Source organism: Phyllobates terribilis, unplaced genomic scaffold (genome assembly GCF_046119375.1).
Source record: "Phyllobates terribilis strain yellow unplaced genomic scaffold, ASM4611937v1 Scaffold_13__5_contigs__length_258822181, whole genome shotgun sequence".
NCBI lineage: Eukaryota > Metazoa > Chordata > Amphibia > Anura > Dendrobatidae > Phyllobates > Phyllobates terribilis.
Window position 1 is genome coordinate 64,391,746 of NW_027362773.1, and position 27,276 is coordinate 64,419,021.

A 27,276-nucleotide genomic window follows, 5' to 3' on the forward strand; every position below is an offset into this window, starting at 1 on the left:
GCTGATGTTTAAAAATGCTTCGGAACTCTTCCATTGTTCTCGGAATTCCGCTGAAGTTTAAATATGCTTCGGAACTCTTCCATTGTTCTCGGAATTATGCTGAAGTTTAAAAATGCTTCGCAACTCTTCCATTGTTCTCGGAATTTCGCTGAAGTTTAAAAATGCTTCGGAACTCTTCCATTGTTCTCGGAATTATGCTGAAGATTAAAAATGCTTCGGAACTCTTCCATTGTTCTCGGAATTTTGCTTAAGTTTAAAAATGCTTAGGAACTCTTCCATTGTTCTCAGAATTCCGCTGAAGTTTAAAAATGCTTCGTAACTCTTCCATTGTTCTCGAAATTCCACTGACGTTTAAAAGTGCTTCGGGACACTTCCATTGTTCGCAGAATTTCTCTGAAGTTTAAAAATGATTTAGAACTTTTCCATTGTTCTCTGAATTCCGTGAAGTTTAAAAATGCTTGGGAACTCTTCCATTGTTCTCAGAATTATGCTGATGTTTAAAAATGCTTCGGAACTCTTCCATTGTTCTCGGTATTCCGCTGAAGTTTAGAAATGCTTCGGAACACTTCCATTGTTCTCGGAATTCCACTGATGTTTAAATATGCTTCGGAACTCTGCCATTATTATCGGATTTCTGCTGACATTTAAAAATGCTTCGGAACTCTTCCATTGTTCTCAGAATTCTGCTGAAGTTTAGAAATACTTCGGAACTCTTCTATTGTTCTCGGAATTCTGCTGACATTTAAAAATGCTTCGGAACTCTTCCATTGTTCTCGGAATACTGATGAAGTTTAAAAATGCTTCGGAACTCTTCCATTGTTATCGGTATTCCGCTGAGGTTTAGAAATGCTTCGGAACACTTCCATTGTTCTCGGAATTCCGCTGAAGTTTAAATATGCTTCGGAACTCTGCCATTGTTATCGGATTTCTGCTGACATTTAAAAATGCTTCTGAACTCTTCCATTGTTCTCGGAATTCTGCTGACATTTAAAAATGCTTTGGAACTCTTCCATTGTTCTTGGAATTCTGCTGAAGTTTAAAAATGCTTCGGACCTCTTCCATTGTTTTTGGAATTCTACCGAAGTTTAAATATGCTTCGGAACTCTTCCATTGTTATCGGAATTCTGCTGACGTTTAAAAATGCTTCGGAACTCTTCCGTTGTTCTCGGAATTCCTTTGATGTTTAAAAATGCTTCGGAATTCTTCCATTGTTCTGGGAATTCCGCTGAAGTTTAAAAATGCTTCGGAACTCTTCCAATGTTCTCCGAATTCTGCTGAATTTTAAAAATGCTTCGGAACTCTTCCATTGTTCTCGGAATTCCGCTGAAGTTTAAAAATGCTTCGGAACTCTTCCATTGTTCTTAGAATTCTGCTAACGTTTAAAAATGCTTCAGAACACTTCCATTGTTCTCAGAATTCTGCTGATGTTTAAAAATGCTTCGGAACTCTTCCATTGTTATTGGAATTTCGCTTAAGTTTAAAAATGCTTCGGAACTCTTCCATTGTTCTCAGAATTCCGCTGAAGTTTAAAAATGCTTTGGATTTCTTCCCTTGTTCTCGAAATTCCACTGACGTTTAAAATTGCTTCGGAACACTTCCATTGTTCGCAGAATTTCTCTGAAGTTTAAAAATGCTTTAGAACTTTTCCATTGTTCTCTGAATTCCGTGAAGTTTAAAATGCATCGGAACTCTTCCATTGTTCTCAGAATTATGCTGACATTTAGAAATGCTTCGGAACTCTTCCATTGTTCTCGGAATTCCGCTGAAGTTTAGAAATGCTTCGGAACTCTTCCATTGTTCTCGGAATTCTGCTGAAGTTTAGAAATGCTTCGGAACTCTTCCATTGTTCTCGGAATTCTGCTGAAGTTTAAAAATGCTTCGGAACTCTTCCATTGTTTTTGGAATTCTACTGAAGTTTAAATATGCTTCAGAACTCTTCCATTGTTCTCAGAATTCTGCTGACTTTTAAAAATGCTTTGGAAGTCTTCCATTGTTCTGGGAATCCCTTTGATGTTTAAAAATGCTTCAGAATTTTTCCATTGTTCTCGGAATTCCGCTGAAATTTAAAAATGCTTCGGAACTCTTCCATTGATCTCGGAATTCTGCTGAAGTTTAGAAATGCTTCGGAACGCTTCCATTGTTCTCGGAATTCTGCTGACATTTAAAAATGCTTCGGAACTCTTCCATTGTTCTCGGAATTCTGCTGAAGTTTAAAAATGCTTCGGAACTCTTCCATTGTTTTTGGAATTCTACTGAAGTTTAAATACGCTTCAGAACTCTTCCATTGTTCTCGGAATCCTGCTGATGTTTAAAAATGCTTCGGAAGTCTTCTATTGTTCTCAGAATTCTGATGACGTTTAAAAATGCTTCAGAAGTCTTCCATTGTTCTCGGAATCCCTTTGATGTTTAAAAATGCTTCGGAATTTTTCCATTGTTCTCGGAATTCCGCTGAAATTTAAAAATCCTTCGGAACTCTTTTATTCTTCTCGGAATACTGCTGAAGTTTAATAATGCTTCTGAACTCTTCCATTGTTCCCAGAATTCCGCTTAAGTTTAAAAATGCTTCGGAACTCTTCCATTGTTATCGGAATTCCGCTGAAATTTAAAAATGCTTCGGAACTCTTCCATTGTTCTCGGAATCCTGCTGATGTTTAAAAATGCTTCGGAACTCTTCCATTGTTCTCAGAATTATGCTGATGTTTAAAAATGCTTCGGAACTCTTCCATTGTTCTCGGAATTCCGCTGATGTTTAAAAATGCTTCGGAACTCTTCCATTGTTCTCAGAATACTGATGAAGTTTAAAAATGCTTCGGAACTCTTCCATTGTTCTCGGTATTCCGCTGAAGTTTAGAAATGCTTCGGAACACTTCCATTGTTCTCGGAATTCCACTGATGTTTAAATATGCTTCGGAACTCTGCCATTATTATCGGATTTCTGCTGACATTTAAAAATGCTTCGGAACTCTTCCATTGTTCTCGGAATTCTGCTGAAGTTTAGAAATACTTCGGAACTCTTCTATTGTTCTCGGAATTCTGCTGACATTTAAAAATGCTTCGGAACTCTTCCATTGTTCTTGGAGTTCTGCTGAAGTTTAAAAATGCTTCGGATCTCTTCCATTGTTTTTGGAATTCTACTGAAGTTTAAATATGCTTCGGAACTCTTCCATTGTTTTCGGAATTCTACTGACATTTAAATATGCTTCGGAACTCTTCAATTGTTCTCGGAATTCTGCTGACATTTAAAAATGCTTCGGAACTCTTCCATTGTTCTCAGAATTTTGCTGAAGTTTAAAAATGCTTCGGAACTCTTCCATTGTTTATGGAATTCTACTGAAGTTTAAAAATGCTTCGGAACTCTTGCATTGTTCCCGGAATTCCGCTGAAGTTTAAAAATGCTTCGGAAATCTTCCATTGTTCTCGGAATTCCGTGAAGTTTAAAAATGCTTTGGAACTCTTCCATTGTTCTCGGAATCCTGCTGATGTTTAAAAATGCTTCGGAACTCTTCCATTGTTCTCAGAATTCTGCTGGCGCTTAAAAATGCTTCGGAAGTCTTCCATTGTTCTGGGAATCCCTTTGATGTTTAAAAATGCTTCGGAATTTTTCCATTGTTCTCGGAATTCCGCTGAAATTTAAAAATGCTTCGGAACTCTTCCATTGTTCTCGGAATTATGCTGAAGATTAAAAATGCTTCGGAACTCTTCCATTGTTCTCGGAATTTTGCTTAAGTTTAAAAATGCTTAGGAACTCTTCCATTGTTCTCAGAATTCCGCTGAAGTTTAAAAATGCTTCGTAACTCTTCCATTGTTCTCGAAATTCCACTGACGTTTAAAAGTGCTTCGGGACACTTCCATTGTTCGCAGAATTTCTCTGAAGTTTAAAAATGATTTAGAACTTTTCCATTGTTCTCTGAATTCCGTGAAGTTTAAAAATGCTTGGGAACTCTTCCATTGTTCTCAGAATTATGCTGATGTTTAAAAATGCTTCGGAACTCTTCCATTGTTCTCGGTATTCCGCTGAAGTTTAGAAATGCTTCGGAACACTTCCATTGTTCTCGGAATTCCACTGATGTTTAAATATGCTTCGGAACTCTGCCATTATTATCGGATTTCTGCTGACATTTAAAAATGCTTCGGAACTCTTCCATTGTTCTCAGAATTCTGCTGAAGTTTAGAAATACTTCGGAACTCTTCTATTGTTCTCGGAATTCTGCTGACATTTAAAAATGCTTCGGAACTCTTCCATTGTTCTCGGAATACTGATGAAGTTTAAAAATGCTTCGGAACTCTTCCATTGTTATCGGTATTCCGCTGAGGTTTAGAAATGCTTCGGAACACTTCCATTGTTCTCGGAATTCCGCTGAAGTTTAAATATGCTTCGGAACTCTGCCATTGTTATCGGATTTCTGCTGACATTTAAAAATGCTTCTGAACTCTTCCATTGTTCTCGGAATTCTGCTGACATTTAAAAATGCTTTGGAACTCTTCCATTGTTCTTGGAATTCTGCTGAAGTTTAAAAATGCTTCGGACCTCTTCCATTGTTTTTGGAATTCTACCGAAGTTTAAATATGCTTCGGAACTCTTCCATTGTTATCGGAATTCTGCTGACGTTTAAAAATGCTTCGGAACTCTTCCGTTGTTCTCGGAATTCCTTTGATGTTTAAAAATGCTTCGGAATTCTTCCATTGTTCTGGGAATTCCGCTGAAGTTTAAAAATGCTTCGGAACTCTTCCAATGTTCTCCGAATTCTGCTGAATTTTAAAAATGCTTCGGAACTCTTCCATTGTTCTCGGAATTCCGCTGAAGTTTAAAAATGCTTCGGAACTCTTCCATTGTTCTTAGAATTCTGCTAACGTTTAAAAATGCTTCAGAACACTTCCATTGTTCTCAGAATTCTGCTGATGTTTAAAAATGCTTCGGAACTCTTCCATTGTTATTGGAATTTCGCTTAAGTTTAAAAATGCTTCGGAACTCTTCCATTGTTCTCAGAATTCCGCTGAAGTTTAAAAATGCTTTGGATTTCTTCCCTTGTTCTCGAAATTCCACTGACGTTTAAAATTGCTTCGGAACACTTCCATTGTTCGCAGAATTTCTCTGAAGTTTAAAAATGCTTTAGAACTTTTCCATTGTTCTCTGAATTCCGTGAAGTTTAAAATGCATCGGAACTCTTCCATTGTTCTCAGAATTATGCTGACATTTAGAAATGCTTCGGAACTCTTCCATTGTTCTCGGAATTCCGCTGAAGTTTAGAAATGCTTCGGAACTCTTCCATTGTTCTCGGAATTCTGCTGAAGTTTAGAAATGCTTCGGAACTCTTCCATTGTTCTCGGAATTCTGCTGAAGTTTAAAAATGCTTCGGAACTCTTCCATTGTTTTTGGAATTCTACTGAAGTTTAAATATGCTTCAGAACTCTTCCATTGTTCTCAGAATTCTGCTGACTTTTAAAAATGCTTTGGAAGTCTTCCATTGTTCTGGGAATCCCTTTGATGTTTAAAAATGCTTCAGAATTTTTCCATTGTTCTCGGAATTCCGCTGAAATTTAAAAATGCTTCGGAACTCTTCCATTGATCTCGGAATTCTGCTGAAGTTTAGAAATGCTTCGGAACGCTTCCATTGTTCTCGGAATTCTGCTGACATTTAAAAATGCTTCGGAACTCTTCCATTGTTCTCGGAATTCTGCTGAAGTTTAAAAATGCTTCGGAACTCTTCCATTGTTTTTGGAATTCTACTGAAGTTTAAATACGCTTCAGAACTCTTCCATTGTTCTCGGAATCCTGCTGATGTTTAAAAATGCTTCGGAAGTCTTCTATTGTTCTCAGAATTCTGATGACGTTTAAAAATGCTTCAGAAGTCTTCCATTGTTCTCGGAATCCCTTTGATGTTTAAAAATGCTTCGGAATTTTTCCATTGTTCTCGGAATTCCGCTGAAATTTAAAAATCCTTCGGAACTCTTTTATTCTTCTCGGAATACTGCTGAAGTTTAATAATGCTTCTGAACTCTTCCATTGTTCCCAGAATTCCGCTTAAGTTTAAAAATGCTTCGGAACTCTTCCATTGTTATCGGAATTCCGCTGAAATTTAAAAATGCTTCGGAACTCTTCCATTGTTCTCGGAATCCTGCTGATGTTTAAAAATGCTTCGGAACTCTTCCATTGTTCTCAGAATTCTGCTGAAGTTTAAAAATGCTTCGGAACTCTTCCATTGTTCTCGGAATTTCGCTGAAGTTTAAAAATGCTTTGGATTTCTTCCCTTGTTCTCGAAATTCCACTGACGTTTAAAAGTGCTTCGGGACACTTCCATTGTTCGCAGAATTTCTCTGAAGTTTAAAAATGATTTAGAACTTTTCCATTGTTCTCTGAATTCCGTGAAGTTTAAAAATGCTTCGGAACTCTTCCATTGTTCTCAGAATTATGCTGATGTTTAAAAATGCTTCGGAACTCTTCCATTGTTCTCGGAATTCCGCTGATGTTTAAAAATGCTTCGGAACTCTTCCATTGTTCTCAGAATACTGATGAAGTTTAAAAATGCTTCGGAACTCTTCCATTGTTCTCGGTATTCCGCTGAAGTTTAGAAATGCTTCGGAACACTTCCATTGTTCTCGGAATTCCACTGATGTTTAAATATGCTTCGGAACTCTGCCATTATTATCGGATTTCTGCTGACATTTAAAAATGCTTCGGAACTCTTCCATTGTTCTCGGAATTCTGCTGAAGTTTAGAAATACTTCGGAACTCTTCTATTGTTCTCGGAATTCTGCTGACATTTAAAAATGCTTCGGAACTCTTCCATTGTTCTTGGAGTTCTGCTGAAGTTTAAAAATGCTTCGGATCTCTTCCATTGTTTTTGGAATTCTACTGAAGTTTAAATATGCTTCGGAACTCTTCCATTGTTTTCGGAATTCTACTGACATTTAAATATGCTTCGGAACTCTTCAATTGTTCTCGGAATTCTGCTGACATTTAAAAATGCTTCGGAACTCTTCCATTGTTCTCAGAATTTTGCTGAAGTTTAAAAATGCTTCGGAACTCTTCCATTGTTTATGGAATTCTACTGAAGTTTAAAAATGCTTCGGAACTCTTGCATTGTTCCCGGAATTCCGCTGAAGTTTATAAATGCTTCGGAACTCTTCCATTGTTCTCGGAATTCCGTTGAAGTTTAAAAATGCTTCGGAACACTTCCATTGTTCGCAGAATTTCTCTGAAGTTTAAAAATGCTTCGGAAATCTTCCATTGTTCTCGGAATTCCGTGAAGTTTAAAAATGCTTTGGAACTCTTCCATTGTTCTCGGAATCCTGCTGATGTTTAAAAATGCTTCGGAACTCTTCCATTGTTCTCAGAATTCTGCTGGCGCTTAAAAATGCTTCGGAAGTCTTCCATTGTTCTGGGAATCCCTTTGATGTTTAAAAATGCTTCGGAATTTTTCCATTGTTCTCGGAATTCCGCTGAAATTTAAAAATGCTTCGGAACTCTTTTATTCTTCTCGGAATACTGCTGAAGTTTAAAAATGCTTCTGAACTCTTCCATTGTTCTCAGAATTATGCTGATGTTTAAAAATGCTTCGGAACTCTTCCATTGTTCTCGGAATTCCGCTGATGTTTAAAAATGCTTCGGAACTCTTCCATTGTTCTCAGAATACTGATGAAGTTTAAAAATGCTTCGGAACTCTTCCATTGTTCTCGGTATTCCGCTGAAGTTTAGAAATGCTTCGGAACACTTCCATTGTTCGCAGAATTTCTCTGAAGTTTAAAAATGCTTCGGAACACTTCCATTGTTCGCAGAATTTCTCTGAAGTTTAAAAATGCTTCGGAAATCTTCCATTGTTCTCGGAATTCCGTGAAGTTTAAAAATGCTTCGGAACTCTTCCATTGTTCTCGGAATCCTGCTCATGTTTAAAAATGCTTCGGAACTCTTCCATTGTTCTCAGAATTCTGCTGGCGCTTAAAAATGCTTCGGAAGTCTACCATTGTTCTGGGAATCCCTTTGATGTTTAAAAATGCTTCGGAATTTTTCCATTGTTCTCGGAATTCCGCTGAAATTTAAAAATGCTTCGGAACTCTTTTATTCTTCTCGGAATACTGCTGAAGTTTAAAAATGCTTCTGAACTCTTCCATTGTTCCCAGAATTCCGCTTAAGTTTAAAAATGCTTCGGAAATCTTCCATTGTTCTCGGAATTCCGCTGAAATTTAAAAATGCTTCGGAACTCTTGCATTGTTCTCGGAATCCTGCTGATGTTTAAAAATGCTTCGGAACTCTTCCATTGTTCTCGGAATTCCGCTGAAGTTTAAATATGCTTCGGAACTCTTCCATTGTTCTCGGAATTATGCTGAAGTTTAAAAATGCTTCGCAACTCTTCCATTGTTCTCGGAATTTCGCTGAAGTTTAAAAATGCTTCGGAACTCTTCCATTGTTCTCGGAATTATGCTGAAGATTAAAAATGCTTCGGAACTCTTCCATTGTTCTCGGAATTTTGCTTAAGTTTAAAAATGCTTAGGAACTCTTCCATTGTTCTCAGAATTCCGCTGAAGTTTAAAAATGCTTCGTAACTCTTCCATTGTTCTCGAAATTCCACTGACGTTTAAAAGTGCTTCGGGACACTTCCATTGTTCGCAGAATTTCTCTGAAGTTTAAAAATGATTTAGAACTTTTCCATTGTTCTCTGAATTCCGTGAAGTTTAAAAATGCTTGGGAACTCTTCCATTGTTCTCAGAATTATGCTGATGTTTAAAAATGCTTCGGAACTCTTCCATTGTTCTCGGTATTCCGCTGAAGTTTAGAAATGCTTCGGAACACTTCCATTGTTCTCGGAATTCCACTGATGTTTAAATATGCTTCGGAACTCTGCCATTATTATCGGATTTCTGCTGACATTTAAAAATGCTTCGGAACTCTTCCATTGTTCTCGGAATTCTGCTGAAGTTTAGAAATACTTCGGAACTCTTCTATTGTTCTCGGAATTCTGCTGACATTTAAAAATGCTTCGGAACTCTTCCATTGTTCTCGGAATACTGATGAAGTTTAAAAATGCTTCGGAACTCTTCCATTGTTATCGGTATTCCGCTGAGGTTTAGAAATGCTTCGGAACACTTCCATTGTTCTCGGAATTCCGCTGAAGTTTAAATATGCTTCGGAACTCTGCCATTGTTATCGGATTTCTGCTGACATTTAAAAATGCTTCTGAACTCTTCCATTGTTCTCGGAATTCTGCTGACATTTAAAAATGCTTTGGAACTCTTCCATTGTTCTTGGAATTCTGCTGAAGTTTAAAAATGCTTCGGACCTCTTCCATTGTTTTTGGAATTCTACCGAAGTTTAAATATGCTTCGGAACTCTTCCATTGTTATCGGAATTCTGCTGACGTTTAAAAATGCTTCGGAACTCTTCCGTTGTTCTCGGAATTCCTTTGATGTTTAAAAATGCTTCGGAATTCTTCCATTGTTCTGGGAATTCCGCTGAAGTTTAAAAATGCTTCGGAACTCTTCCAATATTCTCCGAATTCTGCTGAATTTTAAAAATGCTTCGGAACTCTTCCATTGTTCTCGGAATTCCGCTGAAGTTTAAAAATGCTTCGGAACTCTTCCATTGTTCTTAGAATTCTGCTAACGTTTAAAAATGCTTCAGAACACTTCCATTGTTCTCAGAATTCTGCTGATGTTTAAAAATGCTTCGGAACTCTTCCATTGTTATTGGAATTTCGCTTAAGTTTAAAAATGCTTCGGAACTCTTCCATTGTTCTCAGAATTCCGCTGAAGTTTAAAAATGCTTTGGATTTCTTCCCTTGTTCTCGAAATTCCACTGACGTTTAAAATTGCTTCGGAACACTTCCATTGTTCGCAGAATTTCTCTGAAGTTTAAAAATGCTTTAGAACTTTTCCATTGTTCTCTGAATTCCGTGAAGTTTAAAATGCATCGGAACTCTTCCATTGTTCTCAGAATTATGCTGACATTTAGAAATGCTTCGGAACTCTTCCATTGTTCTCGGAATTCCGCTGAAGTTTAGAAATGCTTCGGAACTCTTCCATTGTTCTCGGAATTCTGCTGAAGTTTAGAAATGCTTCGGAACTCTTCCATTGTTCTCGGAATTCTGCTGAAGTTTAAAAATGCTTCGGAACTCTTCCATTGTTTTTGGAATTCTACTGAAGTTTAAATATGCTTCAGAACTCTTCCATTGTTCTCAGAATTCTGCTGACTTTTAAAAATGCTTTGGAAGTCTTCCATTGTTCTGGGAATCCCTTTGATGTTTAAAAATGCTTCAGAATTTTTCCATTGTTCTCGGAATTCCGCTGAAATTTAAAAATGCTTCGGAACTCTTCCATTGATCTCGGAATTCTGCTGAAGTTTAGAAATGCTTCGGAACGCTTCCATTGTTCTCGGAATTCTGCTGACATTTAAAAATGCTTCGGAACTCTTCCATTGTTCTCGGAATTCTGCTGAAGTTTAAAAATGCTTCGGAACTCTTCCATTGTTTTTGGAATTCTACTGAAGTTTAAATACGCTTCAGAACTCTTCCATTGTTCTCGGAATCCTGCTGATGTTTAAAAATGCTTCGGAAGTCTTCTATTGTTCTCAGAATTCTGATGACGTTTAAAAATGCTTCAGAAGTCTTCCATTGTTCTCGGAATCCCTTTGATGTTTAAAAATGCTTCGGAATTTTTCCATTGTTCTCGGAATTCCGCTGAAATTTAAAAATCCTTCGGAACTCTTTTATTCTTCTCGGAATACTGCTGAAGTTTAATAATGCTTCTGAACTCTTCCATTGTTCCCAGAATTCCGCTTAAGTTTAAAAATGCTTCGGAACTCTTCCATTGTTATCGGAATTCCGCTGAAATTTAAAAATGCTTCGGAACTCTTCCATTGTTCTCGGAATCCTGCTGATGTTTAAAAATGCTTCGGAACTCTTCCATTGTTCTCAGAATTCTGCTGAAGTTTAAAAATGCTTCGGAACTCTTCCATTGTTCTCGGAATTTCGCTGAAGTTTAAAAATGCTTTGGATTTCTTCCCTTGTTCTCGAAATTCCACTGACGTTTAAAAGTGCTTCGGGACACTTCCATTGTTCGCAGAATTTCTCTGAAGTTTAAAAATGATTTAGAACTTTTCCATTGTTCTCTGAATTCCGTGAAGTTTAAAAATGCTTCGGAACTCTTCCATTGTTCTCAGAATTATGCTGATGTTTAAAAATGCTTCGGAACTCTTCCATTGTTCTCGGAATTCCGCTGATGTTTAAAAATGCTTCGGAACTCTTCCATTGTTCTCAGAATACTGATGAAGTTTAAAAATGCTTCGGAACTCTTCCATTGTTCTCGGTATTCCGCTGAAGTTTAGAAATGCTTCGGAACACTTCCATTGTTCTCGGAATTCCACTGATGTTTAAATATGCTTCGGAACTCTGCCATTATTATCGGATTTCTGCTGACATTTAAAAATGCTTCGGAACTCTTCCATTGTTCTCGGAATTCTGCTGAAGTTTAGAAATACTTCGGAACTCTTCTATTGTTCTCGGAATTCTGCTGACATTTAAAAATGCTTCGGAACTCTTCCATTGTTCTTGGAGTTCTGCTGAAGTTTAAAAATGCTTCGGATCTCTTCCATTGTTTTTGGAATTCTACTGAAGTTTAAATATGCTTCGGAACTCTTCCATTGTTTTCGGAATTCTACTGACATTTAAATATGCTTCGGAACTCTTCAATTGTTCTCGGAATTCTGCTGACATTTAAAAATGCTTCGGAACTCTTCCATTGTTCTCAGAATTTTGCTGAAGTTTAAAAATGCTTCGGAACTCTTCCATTGTTTATGGAATTCTACTGAAGTTTAAAAATGCTTCGGAACTCTTGCATTGTTCCCGGAATTCCGCTGAAGTTTATAAATGCTTCGGAACTCTTCCATTGTTCTCGGAATTCCGTTGAAGTTTAAAAATGCTTCGGAACACTTCCATTGTTCGCAGAATTTCTCTGAAGTTTAAAAATGCTTCGGAAATCTTCCATTGTTCTCGGAATTCCGTGAAGTTTAAAAATGCTTTGGAACTCTTCCATTGTTCTCGGAATCCTGCTGATGTTTAAAAATGCTTCGGAACTCTTCCATTGTTCTCAGAATTCTGCTGGCGCTTAAAAATGCTTCGGAAGTCTTCCATTGTTCTGGGAATCCCTTTGATGTTTAAAAATGCTTCGGAATTTTTCCATTGTTCTCGGAATTCCGCTGAAATTTAAAAATGCTTCGGAACTCTTTTATTCTTCTCGGAATACTGCTGAAGTTTAAAAATGCTTCTGAACTCTTCCATTGTTCTCAGAATTATGCTGATGTTTAAAAATGCTTCGGAACTCTTCCATTGTTCTCGGAATTCCGCTGATGTTTAAAAATGCTTCGGAACTCTTCCATTGTTCTCAGAATACTGATGAAGTTTAAAAATGCTTCGGAACTCTTCCATTGTTCTCGGTATTCCGCTGAAGTTTAGAAATGCTTCGGAACACTTCCATTGTTCGCAGAATTTCTCTGAAGTTTAAAAATGCTTCGGAACACTTCCATTGTTCGCAGAATTTCTCTGAAGTTTAAAAATGCTTCGGAAATCTTCCATTGTTCTCGGAATTCCGTGAAGTTTAAAAATGCTTCGGAACTCTTCCATTGTTCTCGGAATCCTGCTGATGTTTAAAAATGCTTCGGAACTCTTCCATTGTTCTCAGAATTCTGCTGGCGCTTAAAAATGCTTCGGAAGTCTACCATTGTTCTGGGAATCCCTTTGATGTTTAAAAATGCTTCGGAATTTTTCCATTGTTCTCGGAATTCCGCTGAAATTTAAAAATGCTTCGGAACTCTTTTATTCTTCTCGGAATACTGCTGAAGTTTAAAAATGCTTCTGAACTCTTCCATTGTTCCCAGAATTCCGCTTAAGTTTAAAAATGCTTCGGAAATCTTCCATTGTTCTCGGAATTCCGCTGAAATTTAAAAATGCTTCGGAACTCTTGCATTGTTCTCGGAATCCTGCTGATGTTTAAAAATGCTTCGGAACTCTTCCATTGTTCTCGGAATTCCGCTGAAGTTTAAATATGCTTCGGAACTCTTCCATTGTTCTCGGAATTATGCTGAAGTTTAAAAATGCTTCGCAACTCTTCCATTGTTCTCGGAATTTCGCTGAAGTTTAAAAATGCTTCGGAACTCTTCCATTGTTCTCGGAATTATGCTGAAGATTAAAAATGCTTCGGAACTCTTCCATTGTTCTCGGAATTTCGCTTAAGTTTAAAAATGCTTAGGAACTCTTCCATTGTTCTCAGAATTCCGCTGAAGTTTAAAAATGCTTCGTAACTCTTCCATTGTTCTCGAAATTCCACTGACGTTTAAAAGTGCTTCGGGACACTTCCATTGTTCGCAGAATTTCTCTGAAGTTTAAAAATGATTTAGAACTTTTCCATTGTTCTCTGAATTCCGTGAAGTTTAAAAATGCTTGGGAACTCTTCCATTGTTCTCAGAATTATGCTGATGTTTAAAAATGCTTCGGAACTCTTCCATTGTTCTCGGTATTCCGCTGAAGTTTAGAAATGCTTCGGAACACTTCCATTGTTCTCAGAATTCCACTGATGTTTAAATATGCTTCGGAACTCTGCCATTATTATCGGATTTCTGCTGACATTTAAAAATGCTTCGGAACTCTTCCATTGTTCTCGGAATTCTGCTGAAGTTTAGAAATACTTCGGAACTCTTCTATTGTTCTCGGAATTCTGCTGACATTTAAAAATGCTTCGGAACTCTTCCATTGTTCTCGGAATACTGATGAAGTTTAAAAATGCTTCGGAACTCTTCCATTGTTATCGGTATTCCGCTGAGGTTTAGAAATGCTTCGGAACACTTCCATTGTTCTCGGAATTCCGCTGAAGTTTAAATATGCTTCGGAACTCTGCCATTGTTATCGGATTTCTGCTGACATTTAAAAATGCTTCTGAACTCTTCCATTGTTCTCGGAATTCTGCTGACATTTAAAAATGCTTTGGAACTCTTCCATTGTTCTTGGAATTCTGCTGAAGTTTAAAAATGCTTCGGACCTCTTCCATTGTTTTTGGAATTCTACCGAAGTTTAAATATGCTTCGGAACTCTTCCATTGTTATCGGAATTCTGCTGACGTTTAAAAATGCTTCGGAACTCTTCCGTTGTTCTCGGAATTCCTTTGATGTTTAAAAATGCTTCGGAATTCTTCCATTGTTCTGGGAATTCCGCTGAAGTTTAAAAATGCTTCGGAACTCTTCCAATATTCTCCGAATTCTGCTGAATTTTAAAAATGCTTCGGAACTCTTCCATTGTTCTCGGAATTCCGCTGAAGTTTAAAAATGCTTCGGAACTCTTCCATTGTTCTTAGAATTCTGCTAACGTTTAAAAATGCTTCAGAACACTTCCATTGTTCTCAGAATTCTGCTGATGTTTAAAAATGCTTCGGAACTCTTCCATTGTTATTGGAATTTCGCTTAAGTTTAAAAATGCTTCGGAACTCTTCCATTGTTCTCAGAATTCCGCTGAAGTTTAAAAATGCTTTGGATTTCTTCCCTTGTTCTCGAAATTCCACTGACGTTTAAAATTGCTTCGGAACACTTCCATTGTTCGCAGAATTTCTCTGAAGTTTAAAAATGCTTTAGAACTTTTCCATTGTTCTCTGAATTCCGTGAAGTTTAAAATGCATCGGAACTCTTCCATTGTTCTCAGAATTATGCTGACATTTAGAAATGCTTCGGAACTCTTCCATTGTTCTCGGAATTCCGCTGAAGTTTAGAAATGCTTCGGAACTCTTCCATTGTTCTCGGAATTCTGCTGAAGTTTAGAAATGCTTCGGAACTCTTCCATTGTTCTCGGAATTCTGCTGAAGTTTAAAAATGCTTCGGAACTCTTCCATTGTTTTTGGAATTCTACTGAAGTTTAAATATGCTTCAGAACTCTTCCATTGTTCTCAGAATTCTGCTGACTTTTAAAAATGCTTTGGAAGTCTTCCATTGTTCTGGGAATCCCTTTGATGTTTAAAAATGCTTCAGAATTTTTCCATTGTTCTCGGAATTCCGCTGAAATTTAAAAATGCTTCGGAACTCTTCCATTGATCTCGGAATTCTGCTGAAGTTTAGAAATGCTTCGGAACGCTTCCATTGTTCTCGGAATTCTGCTGACATTTAAAAATGCTTCGGAACTCTTCCATTGTTCTCGGAATTCTGCTGAAGTTTAAAAATGCTTCGGAACTCTTCCATTGTTTTTGGAATTCTACTGAAGTTTAAATACGCTTCAGAACTCTTCCATTGTTATCGGAATTCTACTGACATTTAAAAATGCTTCAGAACTCTTCCATTGTTCGCAGAATTCTGCTGACTTTAGAAATGCTTCGGAACGCTTCCATTGTTCTCGGATTTCTACTGAAGTTTAAAAATGCTTCAGAACTCTTCCATTGTTCTCGGAATTCCGCTGAAGTTTAAAAATGCTTCGGAATTCTTGCGTTGTTCCCGGAATTCCGCTGAAGTTTATAAATGCTTCGGAACTCTTCCATTGTTCTCGGAATTCCGTGAAGTTTAAAAATGCTTCGGAACACTTCCATTGGTCGCAGAATTTCTCTGAAGTTTAAAAATGCTTCGGAACTCTTCCATTGTTCTCGGAATTCTGCTGAAGTTTAAAAATACTTCTGAACTCTTCCATTGTTCCCAGAATTCCGCTGAAGTTTAAAAATGCTTTGGAACTCTTTCCTTGTTCTCGGAATTCCGCTGAAATTTAAAAATGCTTCGGAACTCTTCCATTGTTCTCGGAATCCTGCTGATGTTTAAAAATGCTTCGGAAGTCTTCTATTGTTCTCAGAATTCTGATGACGTTTAAAAATGCTTCAGAAGTCTTCCATTGTTCTCGGAATCCCTTTGATGTTTAAAAATGCTTCGGAATTTTTCCATTGTTCTCGGAATTCCGCTGAAATTTAAAAAAGCTTCGGAACTCTTTTATTCTTCTCGGAATACTGCTGAAGTTTAATAATGCTTCTGAACTCTTCCATTGTTCCCAGAATTCTGCTGAAGTTTAAAAATGCTTCGGAACTCTTCCATTGTTCTCGGAATTTCGCTGAAGTTTAAAAATGCTTTGGAACTCTTCCATTGTACTCGGAATTATGCTGAAGGTTAAAAATGCTTCGAAACTCTTCCATTGTTCTCGGAATTTTGCATAAGTTTAAAAATGCTTCGGAACTCTTCCATTGTTCTCAGAATTCCGCTGAAGTTTAAAAATGCTTTGGATTTCTTCCCTTGTTCTCGAAATTCCACTGACGTTTAAAAGTGCTTCGGGACACTTCCATTGTTCGCAGAATTTCTCTGAAGTTTAAAAATGATTTAGAACTTTTCCATTGTTCTCTGAATTCCGTGAAGTTTAAAAATGCTTCGGAACTCTTCCATTGTTCTCAGAATTATGCTGATGTTTAAAAATGCTTCGGAACTCTTCCATTGTTTTTGGAATTCTACTGAAGTTTAAATATGCTTCGGAACTCTTCCATTGTTTTCGGAATTCTACTGACATTTAAATATGCTTCGGAACTCTTCAATTGTTCTCGGAATTCTGCTGACATTTAAAAATGCTTCGGAACTCTTCCATTGTTCTCAGAATTTTGCTGAAGTTTAAAAATGCTTCGGAACTCTTCCATTGTTTATGGAATTCTACTGAAGTTTAAAAATGCTTCGGAACTCTTGCATTGTTCCCGGAATTCCGCTGAAGTTTATAAATGCTTCGGAACTCTTCCATTGTTCTCGGAATTCCGTTGAAGTTTAAAAATGCTTCGGAACACTTCCATTGTTCGCAGAATTTCTCTGAAGTTTAAAAATGCTTCGGAACTCTTCCATTGATCTCGGAATTCTGCTGAAGTTTAGAAATGCTTCGGAACGCTTCCATTGTTCTCGGAATTCTGCTGACATTTAAAAATGCTTCGGAACTCTTCCATTGTTCTCGGAATTCTGCTGAAGTTTAAAAATGCTTCGGAACTCTTCCATTGTTTTTGGAATTCTACTGAAGTTTAAATACGCTTCAGAACTCTTCCATTGTTATCGGAATTCTACTGACATTTAAAAATGCTTCAGAACTCTTCCATTGTTCGCAGAATTCTGCTGACTTTAGAAATGCTTCGGAACGCTTCCATTGTTCTCGGATTTCTACTGAAGTTTAAAAATGCTTCAGAACTCTTCCATTGTTCTCGGAATTCCGCTGAAGTTTAAAAATGCTTCGGAATTCTTGCGTTGTTCCCGGAATTCCGCTGAAGTTTATAAATGCTTCGGAACTCTTCCATTGTTCTCGGAATTCCGTGAAGTTTAAAAATGCTTCGGAACACTTCCATTGGTCGCAGAATTTCTCTGAAGTTTAAAAATGCTTCGGAACTCTTCCATTGTTCTCGGAATTCTGCTGAAGTTTAAAAATACTTCTGAACTCTTCCATTGTTCCCAGAATTCCGCTGAAGTTTAAAAATGCTTTGGAACTCTTTCCTTGTTCTCGGAATTCCGCTGAAATTTAAAAATGCTTCGGAACTCTTCCATTGTTCTCGGAATCCTGCTGATGTTTAAAAATGCTTCGGAAGTCTTCTATTGTTCTCAGAATTCTGATGACGTTTAAAAATGCTTCAGAAGTCTTCCATTGTTCTCGGAATCCCTTTGATGTTTAAAAATGCTTCGGAATTTTTCCATTGTTCTCGGAATTCCGCTGAAATTTAAAAAAGCTTCGGAACTCTTTTATTCTTCTCGGAATACTGCTGAAGTTTAATAATGCTTCTGAACTCTTCCATTGTTCCCAGAATTCTGCTGAAGTTTAAAAATGCTTCGGAACTCTTCCATTGTTCTCGGAATTTCGCTGAAGTTTAAAAATGCTTTGGAACTCTTCCATTGTACTCGGAATTATGCTGAAGGTTAAAAATGCTTCGAAACTCTTCCATTGTTCTCGGAATTTTGCATAAGTTTAAAAATGCTTCGGAACTCTTCCATTGTTCTCAGAATTCCGCTGAAGTTTAAAAATGCTTTGGATTTCTTCCCTTGTTCTCGAAATTCCACTGACGTTTAAAAGTGCTTCGGGACACTTCCATTGTTCGCAGAATTTCTCTGAAGTTTAAAAATGATTTAGAACTTTTCCATTGTTCTCTGAATTCCGTGAAGTTTAAAAATGCTTCGGAACTCTTCCATTGTTCTCAGAATTATGCTGATGTTTAAAAATGCTTCGGAACTCTTCCATTGTTTTTGGAATTCTACTGAAGTTTAAATATGCTTCGGAACTCTTCCATTGTTTTCGGAATTCTACTGACATTTAAATATGCTTCGGAACTCTTCAATTGTTCTCGGAATTCTGCTGACATTTAAAAATGCTTCGGAACTCTTCCATTGTTCTCAGAATTTTGCTGAAGTTTAAAAATGCTTCGGAACTCTTCCATTGTTTATGGAATTCTACTGAAGTTTAAAAATGCTTCGGAACTCTTGCATTGTTCCCGGAATTCCGCTGAAGTTTATAAATGCTTCGGAACTCTTCCATTGTTCTCGGAATTCCGTTGAAGTTTAAAAATGCTTCGGAACACTTCCATTGTTCTCGGAATCCTGCTGATGTTTAAAAATGCTTCGGAACTCTTCCATTGTTCTCAGAATTCTGCTGGCGCTTAAAAATGCTTCGGAAGTCTTCCATTGTTCTGGGAATCCCTTTGATGTTTAAAAATGCTTCGGAATTTTTCCATTGTTCTCGGAATTCCGCTGAAATTTAAAAATGCTTCGGAACTCTTTTATTCTTCTCGGAATACTGCTGAAGTTTAAAAATGCTTCTGAACTCTTCCATTGTTCTCAGAATTATGCTGATGTTTAAAAATGCTTCGGAACTCTTCCATTGTTCTCGGAATTCCGCTGATGTTTAAAAATGCTTCGGAACTCTTCCATTGTTCTCAGAATACTGATGAAGTTTAAAAATGCTTCGGAACTCTTCCATTGTTCTCGGTATTCCGCTGAAGTTTAGAAATGCTTCGGAACACTTCCATTGTTCGCAGAATTTCTCTGAAGTTTAAAAATGCTTCGGAACACTTCCATTGTTCGCAGAATTTCTCTGAAGTTTAAAAATGCTTCGGAAATCTTCCATTGTTCTCGGAATTCCGTGAAGTTTAAAAATGCTTCGGAACTCTTCCATTGTTCTCGGAATCCTGCTGATGTTTAAAAATGCTTCGGAACTCTTCCATTGTTCTCAGAATTCTGCTGGCGCTTAAAAATGCTTCGGAAGTCTACCATTGTTCTGGGAATCCCTTTGATGTTTAAAAATGCTTCGGAATTTTTCCATTGTTCTCGGAATTCCGCTGAAATTTAAAAATGCTTCGGAACTCTTTTATTCTTCTCGGAATACTGCTGAAGTTTAAAAATGCTTCTGAACTCTTCCATTGTTCCCAGAATTCCGCTTAAGTTTAAAAATGCTTCGGAAATCTTCCATTGTTCTCGGAATTCCGCTGAAATTTAAAAATGCTTCGGAACTCTTGCATTGTTCTCGGAATCCTGCTGATGTTTAAAAATGCTTCGGAACTCTTCCATTGTTCTCGGAATTCCGCTGAAGTTTAAATATGCTTCGGAACTCTTCCATTGTTCTCGGAATTATGCTGAAGTTTAAAAATGCTTCGCAACTCTTCCATTGTTCTCGGAATTTCGCTGAAGTTTAAAAATGCTTCGGAACTCTTCCATTGTTCTCGGAATTATGCTGAAGATTAAAAATGCTTCGGAACTCTTCCATTGTTCTCGGAATTTCGCTTAAGTTTAAAAATGCTTAGGAACTCTTCCATTGTTCTCAGAATTCCGCTGAAGTTTAAAAATGCTTCGTAACTCTTCCATTGTTCTCGAAATTCCACTGACGTTTAAAAGTGCTTCGGGACACTTCCATTGTTCGCAGAATTTCTCTGAAGTTTAAAAATGATTTAGAACTTTTCCATTGTTCTCTGAATTCCGTGAAGTTTAAAAATGCTTGGGAACTCTTCCATTGTTCTCAGAATTATGCTGATGTTTAAAAATGCTTCGGAACTCTTCCATTGTTCTCGGTATTCCGCTGAAGTTTAGAAATGCTTCGGAACACTTCCATTGTTCTCGGAATTCCACTGATGTTTAAATATGCTTCGGAACTCTGCCATTATTATCGGATTTCTGCTGACATTTAAAAATGCTTCGGAACTCTTCCATTGTTCTCGGAATTCTGCTGAAGTTTAGAAATACTTCGGAACTCTTCTATTGTTCTCGGAATTCTGCTGACATTTAAAAATGCTTCGGAACTCTTCCATTGTTCTCGGAATACTGATGAAGTTTAAAAATGCTTCGGAACTCTTCCATTGTTATCGGTATTCCGCTGAGGTTTAGAAATGCTTCGGAACACTTCCATTGTTCTCGGAATTCCGCTGAAGTTTAAATATGCTTCGGAACTCTGCCATTGTTATCGGATTTCTGCTGACATTTAAAAATGCTTCTGAACTCTTCCATTGTTCTCGGAATTCTGCTGACATTTAAAAATACTTTGGAACTCTTCCATTGTTCTTGGAATTCTGCTGAAGTTTAAAAATGCTTCGGACCTCTTCCATTGTTTTTGGAATTCTACCGAAGTTTAAATATGCTTCGGAACTCTTCCATTGTTATCGGAATTCTGCTGACGTTTAAAAATGCTTCGGAACTCTTCCGTTGTTCTCGGAATTCCTTTGATGTTTAAAAATGCTTCGGAATTCTTCCATTGTTCTGGGAATTCCGCTGAAGTTTAAAAATGCTTCGGAACTCTTCCAATATTCTCCGAATTCTGCTGAATTTTAAAAATGCTTCGGAACTCTTCCATTGTTCTCGGAATTCCGCTGAAGTTTAAAAATGCTTCGGAACTCTTCCATTGTTCTTAGAATTCTGCTAACGTTTAAAAATGCTTCAGAACACTTCCATTGTTCTCAGAATTCTGCTGATGTTTAAAAATGCTTCGGAACTCTTCCATTGTTATTGGAATTTCGCTTAAGTTTAAAAATGCTTCGGAACTCTTCCATTGTTCTCAGAATTCCGCTGAAGTTTAAAAATGCTTTGGATTTCTTCCCTTGTTCTCGAAATTCCACTGACGTTTAAAATTGCTTCGGAACACTTCCATTGTTCGCAGAATTTCTCTGAAGTTTAAAAATGCTTTAGAACTTTTCCATTGTTCTCTGAATTCCGTGAAGTTTAAAATGCATCGGAACTCTTCCATTGTTCTCAGAATTATGCTGACATTTAGAAATGCTTCGGAACTCTTCCATTGTTCTCGGAATTCCGCTGAAGTTTAGAAATGCTTCGGAACTCTTCCATTGTTCTCGGAATTCTGCTGAAGTTTAAAAATGCTTCGGAACTCTTCCATTGTTTTTGGAATTCTACTGAAGTTTAAATATGCTTCAGAACTCTTCCATTGTTCTCAGAATTCTGCTGACTTTTAAAAATGCTTTGGAAGTCTTCCATTGTTCTGGGAATCCCTTTGATGTTTAAAAATGCTTCAGAATTTTTCCATTGTTCTCGGAATTCCGCTGAAATTTAAAAATGCTTCGGAACTCTTCCATTGATCTCGGAATTCTGCTGAAGTTTAGAAATGCTTCGGAACGCTTCCATTGTTCTCGGAATTCTGCTGACATTTAAAAATGCTTCGGAACTCTTCCATTGTTCTCGGAATTCTGCTGAAGTTTAAAAATGCTTCGGAACTCTTCCATTGTTTTTGGAATTCTACTGAAGTTTAAATACGCTTCAGAACTCTTCCATTGTTATCGGAATTCTACTGACATTTAAAAATGCTTCAGAACTCTTCCATTGTTCGCAGAATTCTGCTGACTTTAGAAATGCTTCGGAACGCTTCCATTGTTCTCGGATTTCTACTGAAGTTTAAAAATGCTTCAGAACTCTTCCATTGTTCTCGGAATTCCGCTGAAGTTTAAAAATGCTTCGGAATTCTTGCGTTGTTCCCGGAATTCCGCTGAAGTTTATAAATGCTTCGGAACTCTTCCATTGTTCTCGGAATTCCGTGAAGTTTAAAAATGCTTCGGAACACTTCCATTGGTCGCAGAATTTCTCTGAAGTTTAAAAATGCTTCGGAACTCTTCCATTGTTCTCGGAATTCTGCTGAAGTTTAAAAATACTTCTGAACTCTTCCATTGTTCCCAGAATTCCGCTGAAGTTTAAAAATGCTTTGGAACTCTTTCCTTGTTCTCGGAATTCCGCTGAAATTTAAAAATGCTTCGGAACTCTTCCATTGTTCTCGGAATCCTGCTGATGTTTAAAAATGCTTCGGAAGTCTTCTATTGTTCTCAGAATTCTGATGACGTTTAAAAATGCTTCAGAAGTCTTCCATTGTTCTCGGAATCCCTTTGATGTTTAAAAATGCTTCGGAATTTTTCCATTGTTCTCGGAATTCCGCTGAAATTTAAAAAAGCTTCGGAACTCTTTTATTCTTCTCGGAATACTGCTGAAGTTTAATAATGCTTCTGAACTCTTCCATTGTTCCCAGAATTCCGCTTAAGTTTAAAAATGCTTCGGAACTCTTCCATTGTTATCGGAATTTCGCTGAAATTTAAAAATGCTTCGGAACTCTTCCATTGTTCTCGGAATCCTGCTGATGTTTAAAAATGCTTCGGAACTCTTCCATTGTTCTCAGAATTCTGCTGAAGTTTAAAAATGCTTCGGAACTCTTCCATTGTTCTCGGAATTTCGCTGAAGTTTAAAAATGCTTTGGAACTCTTCCATTGTACTCGGAATTATGCTGAAGGTTAAAAATGCTTCGAAACTCTTCCATTGTTCTCGGAATTTTGCATAAGTTTAAAAATGCTTCGGAACTCTTCCATTGTTCTCAGAATTCCGCTGAAGTTTAAAAATGCTTTGGATTTCTTCCCTTGTTCTCGAAATTCCACTGACGTTTAAAAGTGCTTCGGGACACTTCCATTGTTCGCAGAATTTCTCTGAAGTTTAAAAATGATTTAGAACTTTTCCATTGTTCTCTGAATTCCGTGAAGTTTAAAAATGCTTCGGAACTCTTCCATTGTTCTCAGAATTATGCTGATGTTTAAAAATGCTTCGGAACTCTTCCATTGTTCTCGGAATTCCGCTGATGTTTAAAAATGCTTCGGAACTCTTCCATTGTTCTCAGAATACTGATGAAGTTTAAAAATGCTTCGGAACTCTTCCATTGTTCTCGGTATTCCGCTGAAGTTTAGAAATGCTTCGGAACACTTCCATTGTTCTCGGAATTCCACTGATGTTTAAATATGCTTCGGAACTCTGCCATTATTATCGGATTTCTGCTGACATTTAAAAATGCTTCGGAACTCTTCCATTTTTCTCGGAATTCTGCTGAAGTTTAGAAATACTTCGGAACTCTTCTATTGTTCTCGGAATTCTGCTGACATTTAAAAATGCTTCGGAACTCTTCCATTGTTCTTGGAGTTCTGCTGAAGTTTAAAAATGCTTCGGATCTCTTCCATTGTTTTTGGAATTCTACTGAAGTTTAAATATGCTTCGGAACTCTTCCATTGTTTTCGGAATTCTACTGACATTTAAATATGCTTCGGAACTCTTCAATTGTTCTCGGAATTCTGCTGACATTTAAAAATGCTTCGGAACTCTTCCATTGTTCTCAGAATTTTGCTGAAGTTTAAAAATGCTTCGGAACTCTTCCATTGTTTATGGAATTCTACTGAAGTTTAAAAATGCTTCGGAACTCTTGCATTGTTCCCGGAATTCCGCTGAAGTTTATAAATGCTTCGGAACTCTTCCATTGTTCTCGGAATTCCGTTGAAGTTTAAAAATGCTTCGGAACACTTCCATTGTTCGCAGAATTTCTCTGAAGTTTAAAAATGCTTCGGAAATCTTCCATTGTTCTCGGAATTCCGTGAAGTTTAAAAATTCTTCGGAACTCTTCCATTGTTCTCGGAATCCTGCTGATGTTTAAAAATGCTTCGGAACTCTTCCATTGTTCTCAGAATTCTGCTGGCGCTTAAAAATGCTTCGGAAGTCTTCCATTGTTCTGGGAATCCCTTTGATGTTTAAAAATGCTTCGGAATTTTTCCATTGTTCTCGGAATTCCGCTGAAATTTAAAAAAGCTTCGGAACTCTTTTATTCTTCTCGGAATACTGCTGAAGTTTAATAATGCTTCTGAACTCTTCCATTGTTCCCAGAATTCCGCTTAAGTTTAAAAATGCTTCGGAACTCTTCCATTGTTATCGGAATTCCGCTGAAATTTAAAAATGCTTCGGAACTCTTCCATTGTTCTCGGAATCCTGCTGATGTTTAAAAATGCTTCGGAACTCTTCCATTGTTCTCAGAATTCTGCTGAAGTTTAAAAATGCTTCGGAACTCTTCCATTGTTCTCGGAATTTCGCTGAAGTTTAAAAATGCTTTGGAACTCTTCCATTGTACTCGGAATTATGCTTAAGGTTAAAAATGCTTCGAAACTCTTCCATTGTTCTCGGAATTTTGCATAAGTTTAAAAATGCTTCGGAACTCTTCCATTGTTCTCAGAATTCCGCTGAAGTTTAAAAATGCTTTGGATTTCTTCCCTTGTTCTCGAAATTCCACTGACGTTTAAAAGTGCTTCGGGACACTTCCATTGTTCGCAGAATTTCTCTGAAGTTTAAAAATGATTTAGAACTTTTCCATTGTTCTCTGAATTCCGTGAAGTTTAAAAATGCTTCGGAACTCTTCCATTGTTCTCAGAATTATGCTGATGTTTAAAAATGCTTCGGAACTCTTCCATTGTTCTCGGAATTCCGCTGATGTTTAAAAATGCTTCGGAACTCTTCCATTGTTCTCAGAATACTGATGAAGTTTAAAAATGCTTCGGAACTCTTCCATTGTTCTCGGTATTCCGCTGAAGTTTAGAAATGCTTCGGAACACTTCCATTGTTCTCGGAATTCCACTGATGTTTAAATATGCTTCGGAACTCTGCCATTATTATCGGATTTCTGCTGACATTTAAAAATGCTTCGGAACTCTTCCATTTTTCTCGGAATTCTGCTGAAGTTTAGAAATACTTCGGAACTCTTCTATTGTTCTCGGAATTCTGCTGACATTTAAAAATGCTTCGGAACTCTTCCATTGTTCTTGGAGTTCTGCTGAAGTTTAAAAATGCTTCGGATCTCTTCCATTGTTTTTGGAATTCTACTGAAGTTTAAATATGCTTCGGAACTCTTCCATTGTTTTCGGAATTCTACTGACATTTAAATATGCTTCGGAACTCTTCAATTGTTCTCAGAATTTTGCTGAAGTTTAAAAATGCTTCGGAACTCTTCCATTGTTCTCAGAATTTTGCTGAAGTTTAAAAATGCTTCGGAACTCTTCCATTGTTTATGGAATTCTACTGAAGTTTAAAAATGCTTCGGAACTCTTGCATTGTTCCCGGAATTCCGCTGAAGTTTATAAATGCTTCGGAACTCTTCCATTGTTCTCGGAATTCCGTTGAAGTTTAAAAATGCTTCGGAACACTTCCATTGTTCGCAGAATTTCTCTGAAGTTTAAAAATGCTTCGGAAATCTTCCATTGTTCTCGGAATTCCGTGAAGTTTAAAAATTCTTCGGAACTCTTCCATTGTTCTCGGAATCCTGCTGATGTTTAAAAATGCTTCGGAACTCTTCCATTGTTCTCAGAATTCTGCTGGCGCTTAAAAATGCTTCGGAAGTCTTCCATTGTTCTGGGAATCCCTTTGATGTTTAAAAATGCTTCGGAATTTTTCCATTGTTCTCGGAATTCCGCTGAAATTTAAAAATGCTTCGGAACTCTTTTATTCTTCTCGGAATACTGCTGAAGTTTAAAAATGCTTCTGAACTCTTCCATTGTTCTCAGAATTATGCTGATGTTTAAAAATGCTTCGGAACTCTTCCATTGTTCTCGGAATTCCGCTGATGTTTAAAAATGCTTCGGAACTCTTCCATTGTTCTCAGAATACTGATGAAGTTTAAAAATGCTTCGGAACTCTTCCATTGTTCTCGGTATTCCGCTGAAGTTTAGAAATGCTTCGGAACACTTCCATTGTTCGCAGAATTTCTCTGAAGTTTAAAAATGCTTCGGAACACTTCCATTGTTCGCAGAATTTCTCTGAAGTTTAAAAATGCTTCGGAAATCTTCCATTGTTCTCGGAATTCCGTGAAGTTTAAAAATGCTTCGGAACTCTTCCATTGTTCTCGGAAACCTGCTGATGTTTAAAAATGCTTCGGAACTCTTCCATTGTTCTCAGAATTCTGCTGGCGCTTAAAAATGCTTCGGAAGTCTTCCATTGTTCTGGGAATCCCTTTGATGTTTAAAAATGCTTCGGAATTTTTCCATTGTTCTCGGAATTCCGCTGAAATTTAAAAATGCTTCGGAACTCTTTTATTCTTCTCGGAATACTGCTGAAGTTTAAAAATGCTTCTGAACTCTTCCATTGTTCCCAGAATTCCGCTTAAGTTTAAAAATGCTTCGGAAATCTTCCATTGTTCTCGGAATTCCGCTGAAATTTAAAAATGCTTCGGAACTCTTCCATTGTTCTCGGAATCCTGCTGATGTTTAAAAATGCTTCGGAACTCTTCCATTGTTCTCGGAATTCCGCTGAAGTTTAAATATGCTTCGGAACTGTTCCATTGTTCTCGGAATTATGCTGAAGTTTAAAAATGCTTCGGAACTCTTCCATTGTTTTTGGAATTCCACTGAAGTTTAAAAATGCTTTGGAACTCTTCCATTGTTCTCGGAATTTCACTGAAGTTTAAAAATGCTTCGGAACTCTTCCATTGTTCTCGGAATTCTGCTGAAGTTTAAAAATGCTTCTGAACTCTTCCATTGTTCCCAGAATTCCGCTGAAGTTTAAAAATGCTTTGGAACTCTTTCATTGTTCTCGGAATTCTGCTGACATTTAAAAATGCTTCGGAACTCTTCCATTGTTCTCAGAATTTTGCTGAAGTTTAAAAATGCTTCGGAACTCTTCCATTGTTTATGGAATTCTACTGAAGTTTAAAAATGCTTCGGAACTCTTGCATTGTTCCCGGAATTCCGCTGAAGTTTATAAATGCTTCGGAACTCTTCCATTGTTCTCGGAATTCCGTTGAAGTTTAAAAATGCTTCGGAACACTTCCATTGTTCGCAGAATTTCTCTGAAGTTTAAAAATGCTTCGGAAATCTTCCATTGTTCTCGGAATTCCGTGAAGTTTAAAAATTCTTCGGAACTCTTCCATTGTTCTCGGAATCCTGCTGATGTTTAAAAATGCTTCGGAACTCTTCCATTGTTCTCAGAATTCTGCTGGCGCTTAAAAATGCTTCGGAAGTCTTCCATTGTTCTGGGAATCCCTTTGATGTTTAAAAATGCTT